At 38.3% G+C, this 17,829-nt stretch overlaps 1 pseudogene across 1 annotated transcript; it reads right to left on the reverse strand.

The window, feature by feature from the left end:
* Positions 1-670: 670 nt before the first annotated feature.
* On the reverse strand, positions 671-13,652 carry LOC147505781 (pre-mRNA-splicing factor ATP-dependent RNA helicase DEAH10-like; annotated as a pseudogene). The gene is made up of 12 exons (XR_015221102.1): positions 13,601-13,652; positions 13,108-13,154; positions 12,731-12,840; positions 11,959-12,344; positions 10,724-10,927; positions 9,696-9,856; positions 7,534-7,708; positions 3,441-3,672; positions 2,421-2,623; positions 2,033-2,167; positions 1,642-1,847; positions 671-1,278 (listed from the first exon to the last, which is right to left on the reverse strand). The product of XR_015221102.1 is annotated as a pre-mRNA-splicing factor ATP-dependent RNA helicase DEAH10-like (transcript).
* Between the last annotated feature and the right edge of the window lie 4,177 nt (positions 13,653-17,829).

Consider the following 17,829-nt stretch of genomic DNA (forward strand, 5'->3'; position numbering starts at 1 on the left):
GATAGAGAAAGCTCCCTACTTGGAGTAGCTGATGAACCATCCCACAAGACAAGGAAGCACTGACTACTTGTGACTTTTATCAAGAACTTTGACAAATCAATGGAAAGTGCCAAAATGGTGAAAAACGTTGGCAAGCAGTGCAATCCCCCGTAGATATAAATTGCCAGCCCACGAGTTTTCAGCTTACATCTCCGCCACTGTTGGACAGGTTTTTAGGCGCCAATTCTGATCATAAGGATATTCTTGTAGCAAAATACAGTGTTCCAATAGTATAAAGAAACGAATTATCTTTTATTGAAAATTTGAAATTCTACAGGTCAAAAAAAAATCGGCAAGGGTTTCTGTAGTATGACTTTGACACACCACACAATGCTTGTTATTCAACAAAACTGAATCAAGTTTAATTTTGGTACGTGCTGTATAATTTACTTCAGTTTTCTTGCAGAAAAGTTCACACATCAGAAGAGAATCTTCTTGAAATCTCAAAGTACTCAATTTGTTGTTATGTGGTAGTCAGGTAGTGATGCTCCAAATATTTTGACACTAATCAAAATCGGCCGCTCTGTACGTACCAAATCATGTCTGTCGAAGTTGCAACCACAGACATTTTTTTTCGTTACTCAACCTTTTACCAAATTTGAACTCCCAAAAGACCCCAAACCACTGGACGCAACGTTAAAAGAGCTTCTGTTCCCTTCTTTTCAAATACAAAACTTACATTTTACAAGAAAAATTATGTTACAAAGATGGCATTCTAACTTCTGAGCAATATGATTCTCACAATTTGGGATAGTATATCAGTTCCAGTATAGTTGATGTAATAAGTACTAACTAGGCAAAGGAAATCACTTATGACAACATTTAATGGAAGACAAGTAGATATCAACCAAGCAATCAGAAAGTTGTAGCATATAGAAACAATTCTTGCCACTCGACCCATTCTGCAGAATTCCACAAACTAATGGAGTAACTCTTTCCCCGGGGGACCATTTTGGCCTTTATTTTGGATACCTGACATCGCCATCCTCAATCAAAGGACTAAAGGTTGTAGGAACTCTTTATCTGCGGAGCAAATGGACCCCAATTCCATGTTTGACGTGTATTCTGTATGCTGACTCGTGGTGCTCGTACGAGCACTGGACAGTATTTTCAAAGCGAGAATGGCACCATGAAGGACCCCGATCACACTCTGCGCTGATTACTTCAGGAAATCATTAGTGGTCAAAACTCCATCAAAATATATGTTTCAGGAAGTCGCCTGAACAAGCACAATGAAAGCTGCACATGAAACCGATGAAATATATTTACTATATTGAAGAAGTGCAAGTCTGAACAAAATTAGCAATCTTAGCCATCAACGATCCTGAAATGTTTGTCAGATCAAATAACCATATTTACTACATATGCCAAGAATTTGAAACTCATACCGTCACATTTTTTTAGCAGATAGCTTTAGGTACTTGAAGTTCTCTCTTCTTATTTCTTTCCATTTTTTTTTCTCTAATGATTATTTTCTTTGTCAGAATGTGCGACTGTGCACTTTAGCCGCAGTTTAAATAGACACTATACTATGGGAATCTACAGCATGATGAAAGAAAATATGCAAGAAACCATGTTGCTCTATCAAGGGCTGCTTCTTACCTGTTCCACTATACCATATATCTTAATTCTGTGGAGCATAATATTGAGGTGCCAACTCGGGTAACCACAATTTATCTATTATTGTTATGTTGCGGATGTAATCATCATTTGTTTGAACCAGTTCATTGAATATTATGCATTCTGCCTTCGTCCGGAATAACACCAAAGAAGGATGAATCCGCACTATCTGACCACCAGCACATACCCTGGCACAGCAAATATGAGGTTGACAGATTAGAAATAATTAAAAAAAGCGAGTACAAAGAGCTCAGAGAAGCATTTCACTTCATCAAGTAACAAGTAACATATATATGGGATATATCATAAGTCACAGGTGTTGGTTAACATTAATCAGTGGTCAAATTGCATAAGGTCATGTGAAGTCCAAGACCTGTAAGAACCATCTGGCTGTTTAGAAGCTGCATTGAGGAAAAAGGAAGCAGTAAGGCATCTTCGGAATTGAACAATTTCATCTCCACATGAAGTAATACGCAAACCCATCTGTTCAACGTGTCCTCTTATTTGACTACAAGAATGAAAATTATGTGCAGAAGGATGAAGAACTACAGATGAAACCATAAATATCATCAGGACTAACTTATATGAAAAATGGGTTCATAGTAAGGTCCGTCAAATACAAATTACAACATACACACCAAAGATGATTGGACATAATCCACTTTCCAAGGCCCAGGGCATAAAATCATCCAAGCCTTCTGTCTATTACTTCTCAGGCATACAGAAGAAGTTGAGAAATGACTTCCCTATCGTAAGCTAACCTATGAACGTCTCGAACATGCCTCAGAGAATGACCACTGATGAAATTGTCCTTGCACCGCTTGCCTAGGCTTCTTTCAGCTGTTTTATCCTTACTTCCTGACATTTTTCTCTTCTCCAAGAACTCTGCGGAGGACCGAAATACATTCACCAAGGTGAGATGGTCCCCCTCCAGGCTTGAGAAGCTTTTCCTTGCATTTCTTGCCTGACAACCAAGAAAGGGTAACCCAAGATTAAGAAGACCCCATCTTATACCGTAAGAATGAAAGAGGAAAAAACAACTATAAAAACCCGATGTTTCCATGGAAAAATGGAAAGGTTCTTAAAATATTGGACGCCACTCAGTTTCAAAGCAAGCTACTGCTTTTCAGTGGTTAAAGACTTCAATGGTTTCATGGTTTAAAAAAATAAAGTTAGTCTTCTTAAGTGGGTCACCACTCAGCAATAACATATGTGAGCAGGACCTTTTTATAGAAAACAAAGTCGCACTACACAAAGTAGAACATATAATCAGGTCATCCTTCCACTAAATACTCATATAATTCCAACAGACTATCACTCAAGAAACTTGTCTTTCAATATGGAAAATACAAAAATGTCTATGACGGCTTTTTAGGTTTTAGATGAAATTTGCTTGTTTTAAAACATTTCGGGATTTCATCGATGGAAAATCAGCAATATGCAAGTCGGTACTCAGTAGTGTCTACCTGAATTCACAGACCAACTGCAGTAGAAACTCCGTGAACTAGTCTGATTAATCACCTCCGCTAATGGTTCCATCACACTTTTTCTCTAAATTTTTAGAGAGAGAGAGAGACGGTTGCACTTGTTTGTCATAGTCCATATATGAATACTTAACCAGGATACACGTTCAATAACTCTACTCATTTTTAGGTTGTGTGTTATACAGAGCGATATCTTAGAAAATGTTTGCTGACACTTCATCATACAAAATCTACCATCGCAAAGCCATGACAGTAACAAATCTTTGATTAGCATAAAGAAAAAGGATTCATGCATACCTCATCCAATTTCTCACGAGGGGTGTAAAAAATTGACTCCACCAATAGCATCGCTACGGCTATCAACATTTCCTCCACGCAGTTGAACTCACTAGCCACAATGAGAGCTTTTGCATAAATAGGGTCTAAGGGTAAGCGAGCCATTAGATGCCCAACAGGACTAGTGAGCTTACAATCCTCAGTTAGAGCTCCTAACAAGAATAAATGCTCCAGAGCTTTGACAATAGCAATCCTGTTCATTCTCAAAGAGTCAGAGGGGAAAAAAAAGCATAAAATTATGATTTCTCAATTTCATCACCCAATGAAGAGTCAATGGAAAACAGAGAAAAGAAAATAGTTTAGGGAAAAAAGTGTGTATTCCGTACACACCACCTACTTATTTATAGAGGTATAGGCACATGTTGTGCACATGCAAACTTAATATATGGGAAATACATAATAGGCAATAGACTGCTTATAATCCCCCGCAAGCTGGTGCGTGGATATCAGACATGCCCAGCTTGGTCATTCAGTAGGGGCTGTGGACTTCAATTTTTCTGGATCTGGTGATGAAGTGACTTGGCAGTATGGAGGGGACGTGGTCTTCAATCTGTTCTTGCGGCGAGCATAGACCTTTAGTGGTGGCCCATCATTGGAGACGGAAGTGGGAGCAGATTCAGTAGCTGGGGAATCCTCACACATAATAGGTAGTGGAATAGACGCAACAGCAAAAAGAGGCGGATTAGACACCATGGAGTTAAACCACTCCCCCTAAAACTCAACCGCTCCTTGAAAATAGGCCTTGTGCTAAAAAAAAGTGACATCCATAGAGACCAAAAAACGGCGGCTGGGTGGGTGATAACACCTATATCCTTTTTGAGTGTGGACATATCCCAAAACACACCCGAAACGATCGTGGATCAAGTTTGGTACAATCCCGACTCATATTCTGAACAAAACATACACACCCGAAAACCTTGGGTGGAATTAGAAAAAGTGGAGAAGTAGGATATAAAGCAGAGTGTGGCGTTTTGAACTGTAGGAGGCAAGAAGGTGTGCGATTGATCATTTACACAGCTGTAAAAACAGCATCCGCCCAAAAAGTCTTGGGGACATTCATCCCAATTGATATGGCTCTAGCTAAGTCAAGGATATGACAATTTTTCCTCTCAGATCGCCCATTCTGTTGAGGCGTCCTTACACAAGAAAACTGATGCATAATACCCAACTCGTCACACAAGTTTTTGACACCACCATAAATATATTCACCCCCTTGATCAGATCTGATTGTTTTAATTGTCTTGTCAAATTGCGTCTTAACCATCACTATAAACTTTTGAAAGGTGGAATACATCTCATCTTTAGTTTTCATCAAGTACACCCAAGTCACATGAGTGCAATCATCAATAAATAAGACAAAATAACGAAAGCCCAAAGTCGAGGGGACAAGGGAAAGACCCCAGACATCAGAATGCACAAGGTCAAAAGGAGAATTTGCAATTTTATTAATACTTGGTGGATATACAGCCCTAGTATGCTTAGAAAGGTGATACACTTCACAACTCAACTCTTAGAAGGACACTTGCTGAAATAACGACGGAACAAGATACTCAAGATAACTGAACGAAACATGACCTAGGCGGATATGCCATTGCATCAACCGCTTTTTATTCTCACTAGACACTGAACTTTGAGAAGAACATGCATGGACAAGAGACTCTGGTAAATCCAACAAGTATAAATCTCCTTCGTCACGTCCACTGCCAATCACTTTCTGTGTCACCAGATCCTGAAAAACACAATGAGATGGATAAAAAGTTACACGACAGTTTAATGTTCTCGTAATATTGCTCACTGAAATTAAATTTGTAGTTAATTTAGGAACGTGGAGCACAAAAGACTGAGAACCATCTGCAAGGCGCACTTTATCTAGGCCAGATAAGACTCCATAAGACCGAAAGAAAGATTCCATACCGGTCATACTGCCAGAAGCACCAGAATCTATAATCCATACTAGAGACCTCGAGGTCGTCACTATTTGCGGATGCAAATGTACCTGTCTAAGCAAATGTCGAAGTTGGAGTAGGAGCTGCATTATCCATTTGAGAAAAAAACTTTCAAAACTTCTCAATGTCCTCCTGTGTAAGAGCAACGGTAGAAGTGGTGTCATATTGAGAGATAGCATGGGCAGAAGACCGAGTTTGACAAAAACGTTGATGACCAGAATGAGGTGGGAGAGCAGGTCGTCCATGAAGAGTCCAACATGTGGCCTTGGTGTGATTCCACTTGTTGCAATGTTCACACCGAAGCCGACCACCTTTTTGTGAAGTACCAGAAGAGTTCCTACGATCTGGAATAGGGAGCAAAGGTGGAGAAGATGCACTAGATGACCCATGTGATAGGCGTACAGATTGTGAGACCATGGCTGACTTATCAGCAGTAGAAACAAGAGAGGGTAGCCGAGATCTCCTACTCTCATTAGAAAGTACAAATGAGTAGGCTTCATTCAGATTCAGAAACGGTTCCCGATTATGGATATGAACCCGAGCATACTCAAACTCTAAATTTAGCCCCATTAAAAAATGAAACACTCTCTACTTGTCAATCAACATCGCATAAAGTCATGCATCTTCAATATCTTTCCAAGGAAGAAACGATTCATAATGATTCATTTCTTCCCAAATTGCACGCAAGTTGGCATAATATTCAGAAAGAGACAGATCACCTTGTTTGAGGTTGGTGATTTTTGTGCCAAGTTGAAAACTTATAGCATTATTCTGGCGCTATGAATAGGTGTTGTGGACTGAATCCCAGATTACTTTGGCTGTCCGCATAGATTTCTTTGGCTGTCTGCATGAACATATATCCCACTGCAATATTCGGCTGCATGGAATAAACAAGCCACGACATCACAAGTGAGTTCTCAGAGAACCACTTGGGATAGGATTTGTCAGAAGAAGTGGGCTCTTTTGGATCTCCTATCAAATACCCATATTTACCTCTGCCGGCAATATACATCCTAGCAGACTGTGCCCATATCAGAAAATTCTTGCCATCAAGCCTTACTGTGGTGATTTGGAGACTAGGATTATCGACTGAGACTGGATTGTACACACCAATTTCAGATGTGGGACGGAGAGGAGTTGGCTGCTCATTGTCCTTGGCCATATTGAACAGGCAAATAAATCACAAATCACCGAAAAACGAATATTTGATGACGAGTGGATAATTGACCCCTATATTAGATCATCATAGGAATATATTGATAGGAAAAGAAAAAAAACGAAAGAAAAGAGTGCGGATTGCCTTTTACATGTGTCCAGCCACCAAGGCTGACTGGTGGTGCTGAAATGGAGAGGGGGGGGGGGGGGGATGGTGGATTAGGGTTAGGGTTAGGGTTGCGGAGGCTCTGATCCCAAATGGAAAACAGAGAAAAGAAAATAGTTTAGGGAAAAAAGTGTGTGTATTCTGTACACACCACCTACTTATTTATAGAGGTATAGGCACATGCTATGCACATGCAAACTTAATATATGGGAAATACATAATAGGCAATAGACTACTTAGAGACACTACCAACAAGGAAATAATTTTCTAACTGAACAATAATATCCTTCACATAAGACTAGGGAGTCATAAATTTTCACTTAAGAAAGCAAGTGAATACTAAATTATCTATGCAAAGAAGAATTTATAGCATGAACATAATTAAAATTGTAAAATAACAATAATAATAAGAGGAAAGAGTATCTAAACAACACGGCTATGACTAGGAAATAGATCGGCACGGACTATTTATTTTAAGAATAATGATAATACATCAATAAATAAAATCAATCAACCTAACAAGTTGCAGAATGTACGATAGAAAGAGAGCAACAAAAATATCATTTACAGTACAAAGAAATAATCAAGTACGTAAAAAACACCTTTTTAGTTTTCTTTTTGGACAGGACATCATTCACATAATAACATTCACTTACAGTTTAGCAGCTTTGGGGAAAGAAGTGAATCTGGAGTTTATAAATGTCACTTTTTAAACAAGATCATGTTTCAAATAAAGTGAAACAAACAGCCAGATACGCTTAGGGCACCTTCAGTAGCTTTACTTCACCTTGATGGCTTTTCCATGAAGTCAAATCCAACAACATCATCCACACCTAGAGCCTTCAGCTGAAGAATGACATTAGAGAGGTTGCACCGCTTGATCTCCGGCACAGTGGACTCGTTTAGAGAATTCACTCTATAACCGGAAGCATTTCCCAGGTCCTTCACGCCCTGCATGACCACTGCATTAAGGACATGTCAATTTGGTTTCTGGTTTAGTACTATGTCTACGAAAGACGTTCTTGCAGCCAAACACTCCAACAGTAACATGGACATAATTAAGGATAAAATGTACGGCTATTCCATTCAGTATGGGAATAGAGTTGAATGTACAAAATACATACTCTGATGTTCATCTTCTTTCTTTTCACATGATACACTCATACACGTCTGTTTCTACAAGAGATTAAGAGAAACTGACGCATGGTTTTCATTGATCCTCAAAAGAAAGGAGCACTTAGGGATACAATGAAATGTGTTCGGATATGTGTGATGCAATAATAACCAAGTGTAACCATATAGGGAGGAGAAAAAGGATTTCCGGTTACAATTGTGTAATACCAATGTCATTGACTTATTTGCTTTGGTGTTAGCTCGCATTAGTTTGCTCGAATCATACTGACGTATGCTATATAGTATTCTATAGTCTTATATATACAGATCTTTAAGGAAAAGTAAAATGCAAGTACCCGGGATATCATTAAATCGAGCTTTCAAAGGATTTTCAGGGGAGTCCTATAAATTCCATGGTATGGCATTTTGATTGAACAAATCAGATGGTATAAAATGCTAAACAAGAACTCTTGAATGGCAAACAACCAGAGCTATAAATCACTGAGCCAAAGATTTCTAAAATGGAGAAGTGAAATCTATAACCATATGAGCGATCCCCTTAGAAATCTACTTATGGTAAAAACAAAATCACATAAATAAATAAAGAAATAAGCCTATGTGAGGGGTGAGAACTAGTAAGAATACATGATAGGATGAAGCCTTGTTAGCAATTTGGGATACGGCAAAAATACGATACGGAAATAATTCAAGAATTATTTGGTGACCCAAAAAGACGGTACGGTCAATCATTCGGTCAAATATTCGCAATTCATTAAATATCTGGTGTTTAAATAATACAGGTATTAAACATTTTCTTACAAAAATTCGGTGTTCAAAAATTCTGTAATTCTCATAGGAAAATACATGTGTTTTAGTGATTGTATAGATAAAAAATAAGCATGTGTTTTAGTAATATTGATAATTTAATAGTTTCTTTACCAAAAAATTAATAATAATAATTTGGGTAGTTTTTAGTAAAAACTATATGGGCCGGCCCATCAACTATTAGTTACTGTCTTGAAAACGTTGGAAACACTATATCACATTATCACGTAACCTAGTAGTTAACCCTACCAATCTGCAAATTTATAAACAATCTTTGATCCACACAAGAACATAGATCTTCTTTCTCTTTCAATCAATTTTATAAACAAAATTTGGGTGTTTTTATTGTTCCCCTTAAATTGATTTCTCTTAATTTGCCGTTTTTTTCAAACAAATTTTTAATTAATTCGTGAATAAATGTTTTATACTTTTTTACTCAAAAAACATGCGAATTATAGCAAATCTTTCAAAGATGCGGAAGTATTAATCGTTTGTCCTTCAAAAATATGTATACGCAAATTATATGCGAATTATACCCGAATTGCTAACAAGGGGATGAAGTTCTAAGTAAGACTTGATGAAGAAGAAGAAACGCCTAAAATGACCACCACTTGATGAAGAAGAATCGTCTCAAAATAAGCCTTGACGTTCGAATAAGACTTGATTAAACAAAACAGATGTTGAAGAAATGAACGGTTGAAATGAGAATATACTTGATGAATGTCACCAACCAATACAGTGCAATTAAATTGATGATGACTCATAGGACGCAAGAAAGCCATGTATACTCATGGTCATGGAGAAACTGGATAACATGTTCATCAGACTAGGTTGAAAATATAAGTTAGAAACCATACCATTTGATATACTATATCAAGTATTTACAATAGGATTAAAATTACAGGAAAGCTGATCTATTGACCAAAAGTATGCAGCACGCATAGATAAGATATGCAATTTAGCTGCAAAATTAGTCTTTGAGCTTCATATATAAAAAGTTTAGTATGCTACCTCCTCTGAAGAGGTTGTGCTTTTGATGTCGGAACAATATTTAATGATTCCATCCCTGTGCGAGGATTGCAACACCATGCTTTCACCACCCCAGGATCTATAACATACTTAATGCCAGGAAAAGTTAGCGAAGTCTCAGCAATATTCGTTGCCAGTATGACCTACATGTAGCAAAAAGTATTTTCAACAACTGCAGCATAATAGCTCATGCATCAAGTGTCCTTACTACTTTCACAAAATAGTGAAACTAAGACAAGATACCAATGGAAGGGCAAGTGATTCAATTGGACAATAATTGTGTTTCCAAAAGAGTAACACCTCGAACCACAAAGAAACAAACGCAAAAGTAATGTGAAATTGTTTCCCTGAACATTATAGTATCTCCTCTTTATATCCAACCAGAGGCCCTAACCCGACAAAAGAGTAAGCCCCACCAAGAACAATTTCAGTAATTCTACTTCTCTAAACAAATGAGAACTTAGCAGAGTGAAGAGCTGCATCAAGACCTATATAACAGGGTCTTCTATAAAATGTTGATGCCTCTAGCAGCCTAGGAGAACAATAAAATTTTGATAATTGAAGCACATTTAAATGTCTACTGAACAATATTCAGATCATTGGACCAGAAAATGCAGTTTTGAATTTCCTTAACAAGGCTCATTGGCCAGTTAAAACCTTCTGATGGATGCATGACACACGTTTAGCACAAGAAGCACCCCCACATTGCCAAAAATACACTTGTCAGAAAAAGGAGAATTTTGCTTTAAGCATGGCCCAACGACACCAGATACTTTGTATCTATGGGAGGCAAAGGTTTTGTTTATTTACTTTGTTCAATTTTGTCCTGCATCTCCAACTTGACTTCTAGATATTGACATCATCTCCGTTAGACCATTCTACCTGCAAGTCTGCAACTAAATAAAGATGAGGCCAACAATAAAATGCACTCGATCACCTTGGTTCTTATGCTACGTGAAATCAACTAAGAAAGCCTTTCAAAAAAAAAATCAACTAAGAATACAGCATACCTTCTGAAACCCAGATGGAGCTGGCTTGAATGCTAGCATTTGTTTCTCTGATGGAAGAGCTGAATATATAGGAAACGTAATCATATTTTGATTGTCTTCAGATAATTGCCTAATGCGTTCCTTGACAAGCCTTTCTACGGATTCAATCTCTTCTTGCCCAGTCAAAAATACAAGTACATCACCAGGGCCTTCCTCCAGATGAATCTAACATTAACAAAGGAAGTGTGCTATTCATCATGGAGTCACTACTTGAAACAACTAACATTAGACAAGATGTTTACATTTAAAAATAAAGATGAGACAAGATATAAGAACATTATGAAGTGGTTGTAACTAAAAGTCCTTTCAAAACATGTATGATACTGTTTGGAATGAACAGGACCTGAGGTAACTTTATGGTACTCCAGAAGGATGTGTGTCATTTCAACTCTTACTGAGTAAAAGCAACTTACAATTGGTCCACATCACCTAGCCTCTGCTAAGGCTAGTTATCACCTAATTGTTTTGCCCATGATCAGAATGTAAGTGAAAAGACCATCTATAGATCTATTCAAAACACATCTGTTTCTTAAAACTTGGATAAACACAACAGTTTCCTAAATGAATACTTATTCAAGTAAGTTTCCAAATGAACTTCAGCTATGTTCAACTTTTCTAGGTTAAATATGCAGGTAGAAAGTTGAATGGATTCTCCAATGAAGGGTTGAGTTGGGAATCAATAAGCTAAACCTCTAGAAGCATTCATTTTCAATGATACTGAGTGAAAGATTGTGAAACACAATTAACAAATGTTGTTCACTTGTTGTCCAGATTTTTTAGTAGGTTGAGAATTAAATTACTATATCTTTTTAAGAAAGGGAACAAGTAAAGAAAACATACAGTGAATAACCTAATTGATTTCAAGTTTCAAGTTACTGACCCAATTATTTTTTGATTTTATTTTTTGGCTCAAGTAAAGTGAAATTCCATCAATAAGGGATAAGTCGAGGCTGAGAAGGCCTACATTACAAGCGAAAGACAAATATTTACTACTGAGTATATTTACAAGTGAGTCAACATTAAAAAAAAATGCATCATCACCCCGTTTTTAAGAACATAAGACGATCCCACCTAGCTACAAAAGTTACTAACCCAATTTTCGGTCATATAAACCGAAAATAACTGCTAGAATGCTAGACTAGATCATAGTCTATATGGCAATAGGAACCCAAGAGTATATGATGTCAATAATGTACCTGGAAAATAGTTATGAGGGCTGCTTCTAAGAAACCAGTCTCAACGTGATTAGTATATCTACAGGATACTGTCGCCCTTGGACGTGGACAGCTTTAGCTCCAAAGAAGTAATCAGAAAAACCCTTTGCATCCAAACTAGCAGACATAACGATCAACTTCAGTGGAGGAAACTTTCTTCCCTGGCATGGCTTCAGAATACTTGAGCATTGAGGAATTTCTTTGTGAAGCATTGTGCCATTACTAGACTTTGTTTTTTCCAGATTGAATTGTTGACTATTAGATTTTGACCTTGCTTCTTGTACATTTTTCAACAAACTGTTCTCTCATGAGCTTCGTCAACAATGATAACTGAATACTTGGAGAGAAATGGATCTAATAATGCTTCTCTGTGAACACATAAAAAACTAACTCAGTTCATACTAAACAAAAACTTCTATTAACATTTCAAAAGCTAACCAATAATATCTCATAATTAAACATTTGACCTTTATTCTTTTTTTTCCTTTACCCTAATTGTTTTAAAAGGCTTCAAAGGCAATTCATGAAAACCCCCAATAAAAGTCATAACCATTTTACTCCCTTAAGTGGACTCTCCTTCGAAGAAACGGTATCCCCAGCTTGTTAAGCAATTTATAAGACCGGTGACATTCTATCATTTCTTTTATCAGCATTAAAAAGGCTTTATATTAAATTGATTATATATCGAGAATTAGATTAATTGATCCTCGTTGAAGCCGAAGTCATGTCATCAAATCGAATGGAATAACTAAACCTCTGGCCCAACTCAACACCACTTTCCTCAGCCACACGTTTCGCAACATGTCGAGGTCGAGTAATCCCTATGACCTTCCCTTCCCGCTTTAAATAAAAACTGCGGTAATTCTGTATTTATACATCAAACAAAAGCTACAATAACATATATGTGCAAGTTTAAAAGCTCGTGCCGGGCCCGTTTTGCTAGTATGCACAAACAATGCAATAAAACTTACGCGTTGATTTCCCACTTCCAGTTTCTCCCACTATAATCAAAGTATCATTCTTTCTCACTTCCTCAACAATTCTCTTTTCAGCCGACAAAATTTACCATGATATATAATATAAGTAAAATAAAACTAGAAAGAAAAAACACTAGCAGTAATAAAATAATACCTGAGGCAATGGGTAAAGATTTTCTTTGCTGTTCAAGTCTTTGTTTACTGAAACATAAAAAAAAACAAAAAAAAAATGTACTTTAAAACATTTTCACTTATTAGTGTAAACTTTAAGAAATTAGCTATTAGCTTGCTTTTGGTAGGAAGACTTCAATATATATGGCATTAATATTCAACTAGAATGTTAATGGATTATATTTGACTATTCTTCTCATTATGATATATGCTTTATTATTATATCTACTAGCATCATGCACGTATTTATACTGCGGTTGAATCGTGAACCAAAAAAAAAAACAAGAAGAAAGTGTCTGATGAGAATCATGAGACGTAGTAAGTCATTAAGAAGTAGTTCCAAAAAAAAAAGGTTGCTGTTCTGTTTCAAAGCTAGTCCCTATATCTCTTTACCAAGTTAAATATTTAAACTCTTCAAATCTGTATTATCAGTTATAAGAAAACAAATATTTGTTACTAATAATTTTTACACCCACCCAGCACCTTATCAGTTTTCACAACCCTTCCATTTTCTTCTGTGTTCTTCATACACTTAACTTTTTAAAACACACGTAAACTAATCAATAAAACAGGAAAAAGTAGAAAAAACAATACAACACTGGGATATATTACTATGTTAGTTGTACAACATGGGAGCATAACTTAAAAAAAATAAAAATGGAACATCGAGTTACATGCATTTCAGTAGCAGAAGTGAGTGCTCGATGAGATGTTAAATAGATAACGACTGTAGAGGTTTGTGTTTTGGGGTCAACGACCTGATGTTCTGGCTGATAGGGAATGGCTGCACTCTTACTTGGGACAAGAGTTGCCTACTTTCTCAGGATAAACTTGAATCAAGTCTTACGTAGTTCATCTCTCTATTTATAGATGTTTGAGTTGACTTTTCTTAATTGCTCTAGGCCATTGTCAAGTATAGATCCATATTTTGTGCTATCTTGATGATTCGACATTACTCCTGATGTTAGAAAGTAAATGTCTCCTTGATTGGTGTATTAACTGAGCTCCAGGATTGCGCTAGATCATTTGCTTCCATATATGGTTGTAACTGGTGTTTGGGACGACCTGGGTTTGGGTCGTCGGTACGTTCTAATAGTTTGGTACGAGCTGATGAAGTACGACCTGATGTGTGGACACGTGTGATGTAGTGTAGAACGGAGGATACTTACACAACCCTCTTTATTTTATTTATTCTTTGGACAGCTATGATGTGAAAAGAAAAGATAAAATAAAGTGTTTCAACACGTGTCGCACAACTGCCTTTGTTTGGTTTGGAAAATGTGCGGGAACTATTGGATTTGACCCATGGGCACAAAATCGCGGCGATTTGTGGGCGAGTTATGATTATGTTATGTGGGAAATCCAAACGTTTTGTCTTTTTTGAGGTTTTGTGCAGCTTAAGGGTTTAGAGAAAGCGGTCTTTCATTTCTTCACTCTACCATCTCAACATACGAAAAAAGCAGAGAAAAAACACTTTTCGAGTTTTCGTCTTCAGGTGCGTCACTTTTCCTCTGAAAAATTTGATCTTTTGTTTCATTTTTGTTTTTGTAATGTCGATCACTAGTGATAGTTTGAGTGGGGAAGTTGAGATGGATCAGTGGAGAGAGAGAACTGTGAGTGATGATGATGGTGATGCTAGGGCACGTAGTGGAGGTGAGGCGCCATCGTCCTCTTCATTGGAGACGATGACTGATGATGTGGTGTCTAGGTCGGTGTTTGATAACTTTGGGGACTTGAGAAGGGAGTTTGGGATTGATAGCCCCGATCTGATGATATACAACTTGAGTGGTGAGAAGAACGTGTTTGGGTCAGATTATGTGCCTCGAGATAGTGAGATTATAATGACGTATGGCTAACTGAAGGCAGGGTTGAGGCTGCCATTCTCACGTCTGACCCTGGACATTCTGAACTATTGTGGAAAAGCACCTTTGCAATTTGTAGGTAATAGTTGGAGGGTGTTTCTCGTTCTGGATTTGTTAAGACTCAGAGGTTATAATATATCTGTTTATCTGACGTGCTTGAGCATTTCACTGTGAAAATATACTCTGCTTTGAACTTTGGTTTTCAAGTGACGAAGGGTAAATCGTCGGTGATTGTGGGTGTGAGCAAGGAGGAATGGTGGCATAGGCCTTTGTTGATTGTGGGGAGTTATTGTCCTGGATGTGTTTTGGAGAGTCGTTATGTGAGGATTTATGGTAGGTCATTGTTTTGTGTGGGTCATTTTCATGAGTAGGTCGTCTATTTGTGTGGGTCGTCTATGTTTTCATGTATAAATCGTTGTTTGATATGATTACGTTCTTACATCTGTCTATTTTGTAGAGGTTGTAATTAAGGGTCATACTTCTACGGGGGTTATTGAAGAGTTTTCGAGGCTGACTTAGGAAGAAAAAGCGTCCTTGCTGGAGGAAGTTGTGCACTACTGAGGTGGTGTGAAAATCAACAAGAAGAAAGCTTAGCAGAAGAAGAGGGCTCGAAAGCTTGCTCTTGATATCTCTGATTCTAGCTCGGATCCTGAGATGGAGAGGGAAAGTCAAACGAGGCAACCTATTTCTGGAGTGAGAACGGCTGGAGGAGCTACTAATAGCCATTCTACTTCTAGACGTTCTGAGGGAGGTGATGGTGACCGAGCTGGTCGTGGTGTAGGTGGAAGTGTTGGGGGAAGTGGTGATGCTCCCACTCAATTTAGGAAGCCTAATTTGAAGAGGCGTTCTGAGGTGGTTGAGGCTGAGGGGACAAAGAAGACCCGAACTGAGTCTGAGGAACGACCTGGAATGGTGGAAGGTCGTACCTCATCAGGTCGGGCTCCTTTGAAGAAGATGAACTTGAAGGATTTGGCTGTGGATGTGGGGGTGGCTGAGTCAAGATTATTGAGGCTTAGCCAGCAGCCCAAAAGTGCAAGGGGTCGGGGAGTGTAGCCCCAAGTGACAAGGGTGGTGACTCTGACGTCCTGGATAGGGTTGTCACCTACCTCGACCCAATTAGTGGGTTGAGGAAACTAGTGAAGAATAGGGACTGTAGCTTCAAGTTCACACTAGTTCTTTGGGGGCAGGTGGAGAGTATTGCCTTGGATGGGGATAGACACCAGCTGGAGAGTGGGAAAGATTTGGATGCGAATCTGAAAGATATGGATCGCTCCATCTGCTTTGTAAGTGTCCTTCCGACCTGAGTTTTTGCTTTGTGCTTTGATATGTTGCCTTTTTTACTTGTTTTATTGGTTGTCAAGTCCTGACTATGTATAAGAAGCTGAAAGAGATGGCAACTATCTCCAACCTATAGAAGGAGCTGGATGCTGCCAAGGAGGCCTATGACAAGCTGTTGGCGGTGCAAGAGGTGGAGCGGGCTGAGGTGGGAGAGCTGAGGGCTCAGGTCGGAGAGCTGGCTGGGAAGGTGGCCTTGTTGCAACCATCCCTTGATGCTTCGAGGGTGGAGGTTCAGCACTAGATTACTGAGTGCAAGAATGCGCAGGCCATCGCTGAATGTGCTCAAAATGAATACAACGAGCTGGTCGACTTGGTAGAGAGTGGTGATGTTTACATTATGGTTGATGATTTTATGGAGCTATAACATAAATACAAAACCCTCAAGAGGTCAGCTGAAAGTGGGGCTACAACAGTAGCTTTTGAAAGTGCTATTGTAGATGCTAGCTAGTAGACGACCTGACATACCAACCGACTAGGGTGCTGCTCCAGTTGCTTAGCCAACCGAAGATGCTGCCATCGAAGTGCTGAATGGGAGTGGTAATCCAGCTTGTGGCTCTATTGGTGAAGAGGGCTACCAGCTGGACCCCTTGAATGTGGAGCATCTTTCCCGTGTTAATTGATGATGATCTTCTTGTTTTTGATTTGACGTTTGGTTGAAGATTTTTGAACAAGGTTTAAATACTTCTCTTTTGATACTGATAACTGATATTTTTTATGATGGGGGTGCTGAGGTCGTTTTCTCAGGATAACCTTGGGGCCTCTAGCATCTAACCAAATTTGTATGAAGTAAAAATTATTTAAATTACTTACTTATTAAAATTGATGTTTGTATGAATGTGATTACTTCTATTGCTTTGGTGTTTGACGTCCTGTGTTGTATAGTAGTAGAATCGACGACCTGCTATACTTTGTTAGATCGTCTGATGGTAATAGGTCATAAGCATTTGTGTGCGACCTGATATATGCGTGTAGTTGGCACCTAGGTTTCCTCGTATCCTTAGGTGTATCATGTATGTGTTGGTTGAGTCGTTCCTTTTAAGGGAACTCCTTATTGATTCTTGACTGATAATTAACCTTTGAATGACAATTATTAGTTGAGCCAAACTTAACCCTTTCAAAAGCCTTAAGTTGACTTTGGGTACGTCATTTTGGGGGTCCCCTGGATTGTATTTGTCTGATAATTAGCCTTTGCATAGCAATTACAGTTGAATCATGCTTAACCCTGGCGTTGGTGTTAAGTTGATTGCGGTCCTTTTGGGGGACCGTAGATTGAATTTAACTGATAATTAACCACTGCGTGGCCATTATAGTTAAGTTGTGCTCAATTCTGGCGTTAGTGCTAGGTCGGGTATTATGATATCCCAGATCGGTTAGCGCGTGAAAGATGTGTGGTACTCATGTAATGCAAAGATAACATTTATACGTGAAATGCTGATGGATTGTTATTCATATTGCTTGATACATCTGGAGATAAATTATTGGAAAAACCGCTTGAGTAGAGCTAT

This window comes from Coptis chinensis, chromosome 4 (assembly GCF_015680905.1).
Source record: "Coptis chinensis isolate HL-2020 chromosome 4, ASM1568090v1, whole genome shotgun sequence".
In the NCBI taxonomy this organism is placed as follows: domain Eukaryota; kingdom Viridiplantae; phylum Streptophyta; class Magnoliopsida; order Ranunculales; family Ranunculaceae; genus Coptis; species Coptis chinensis.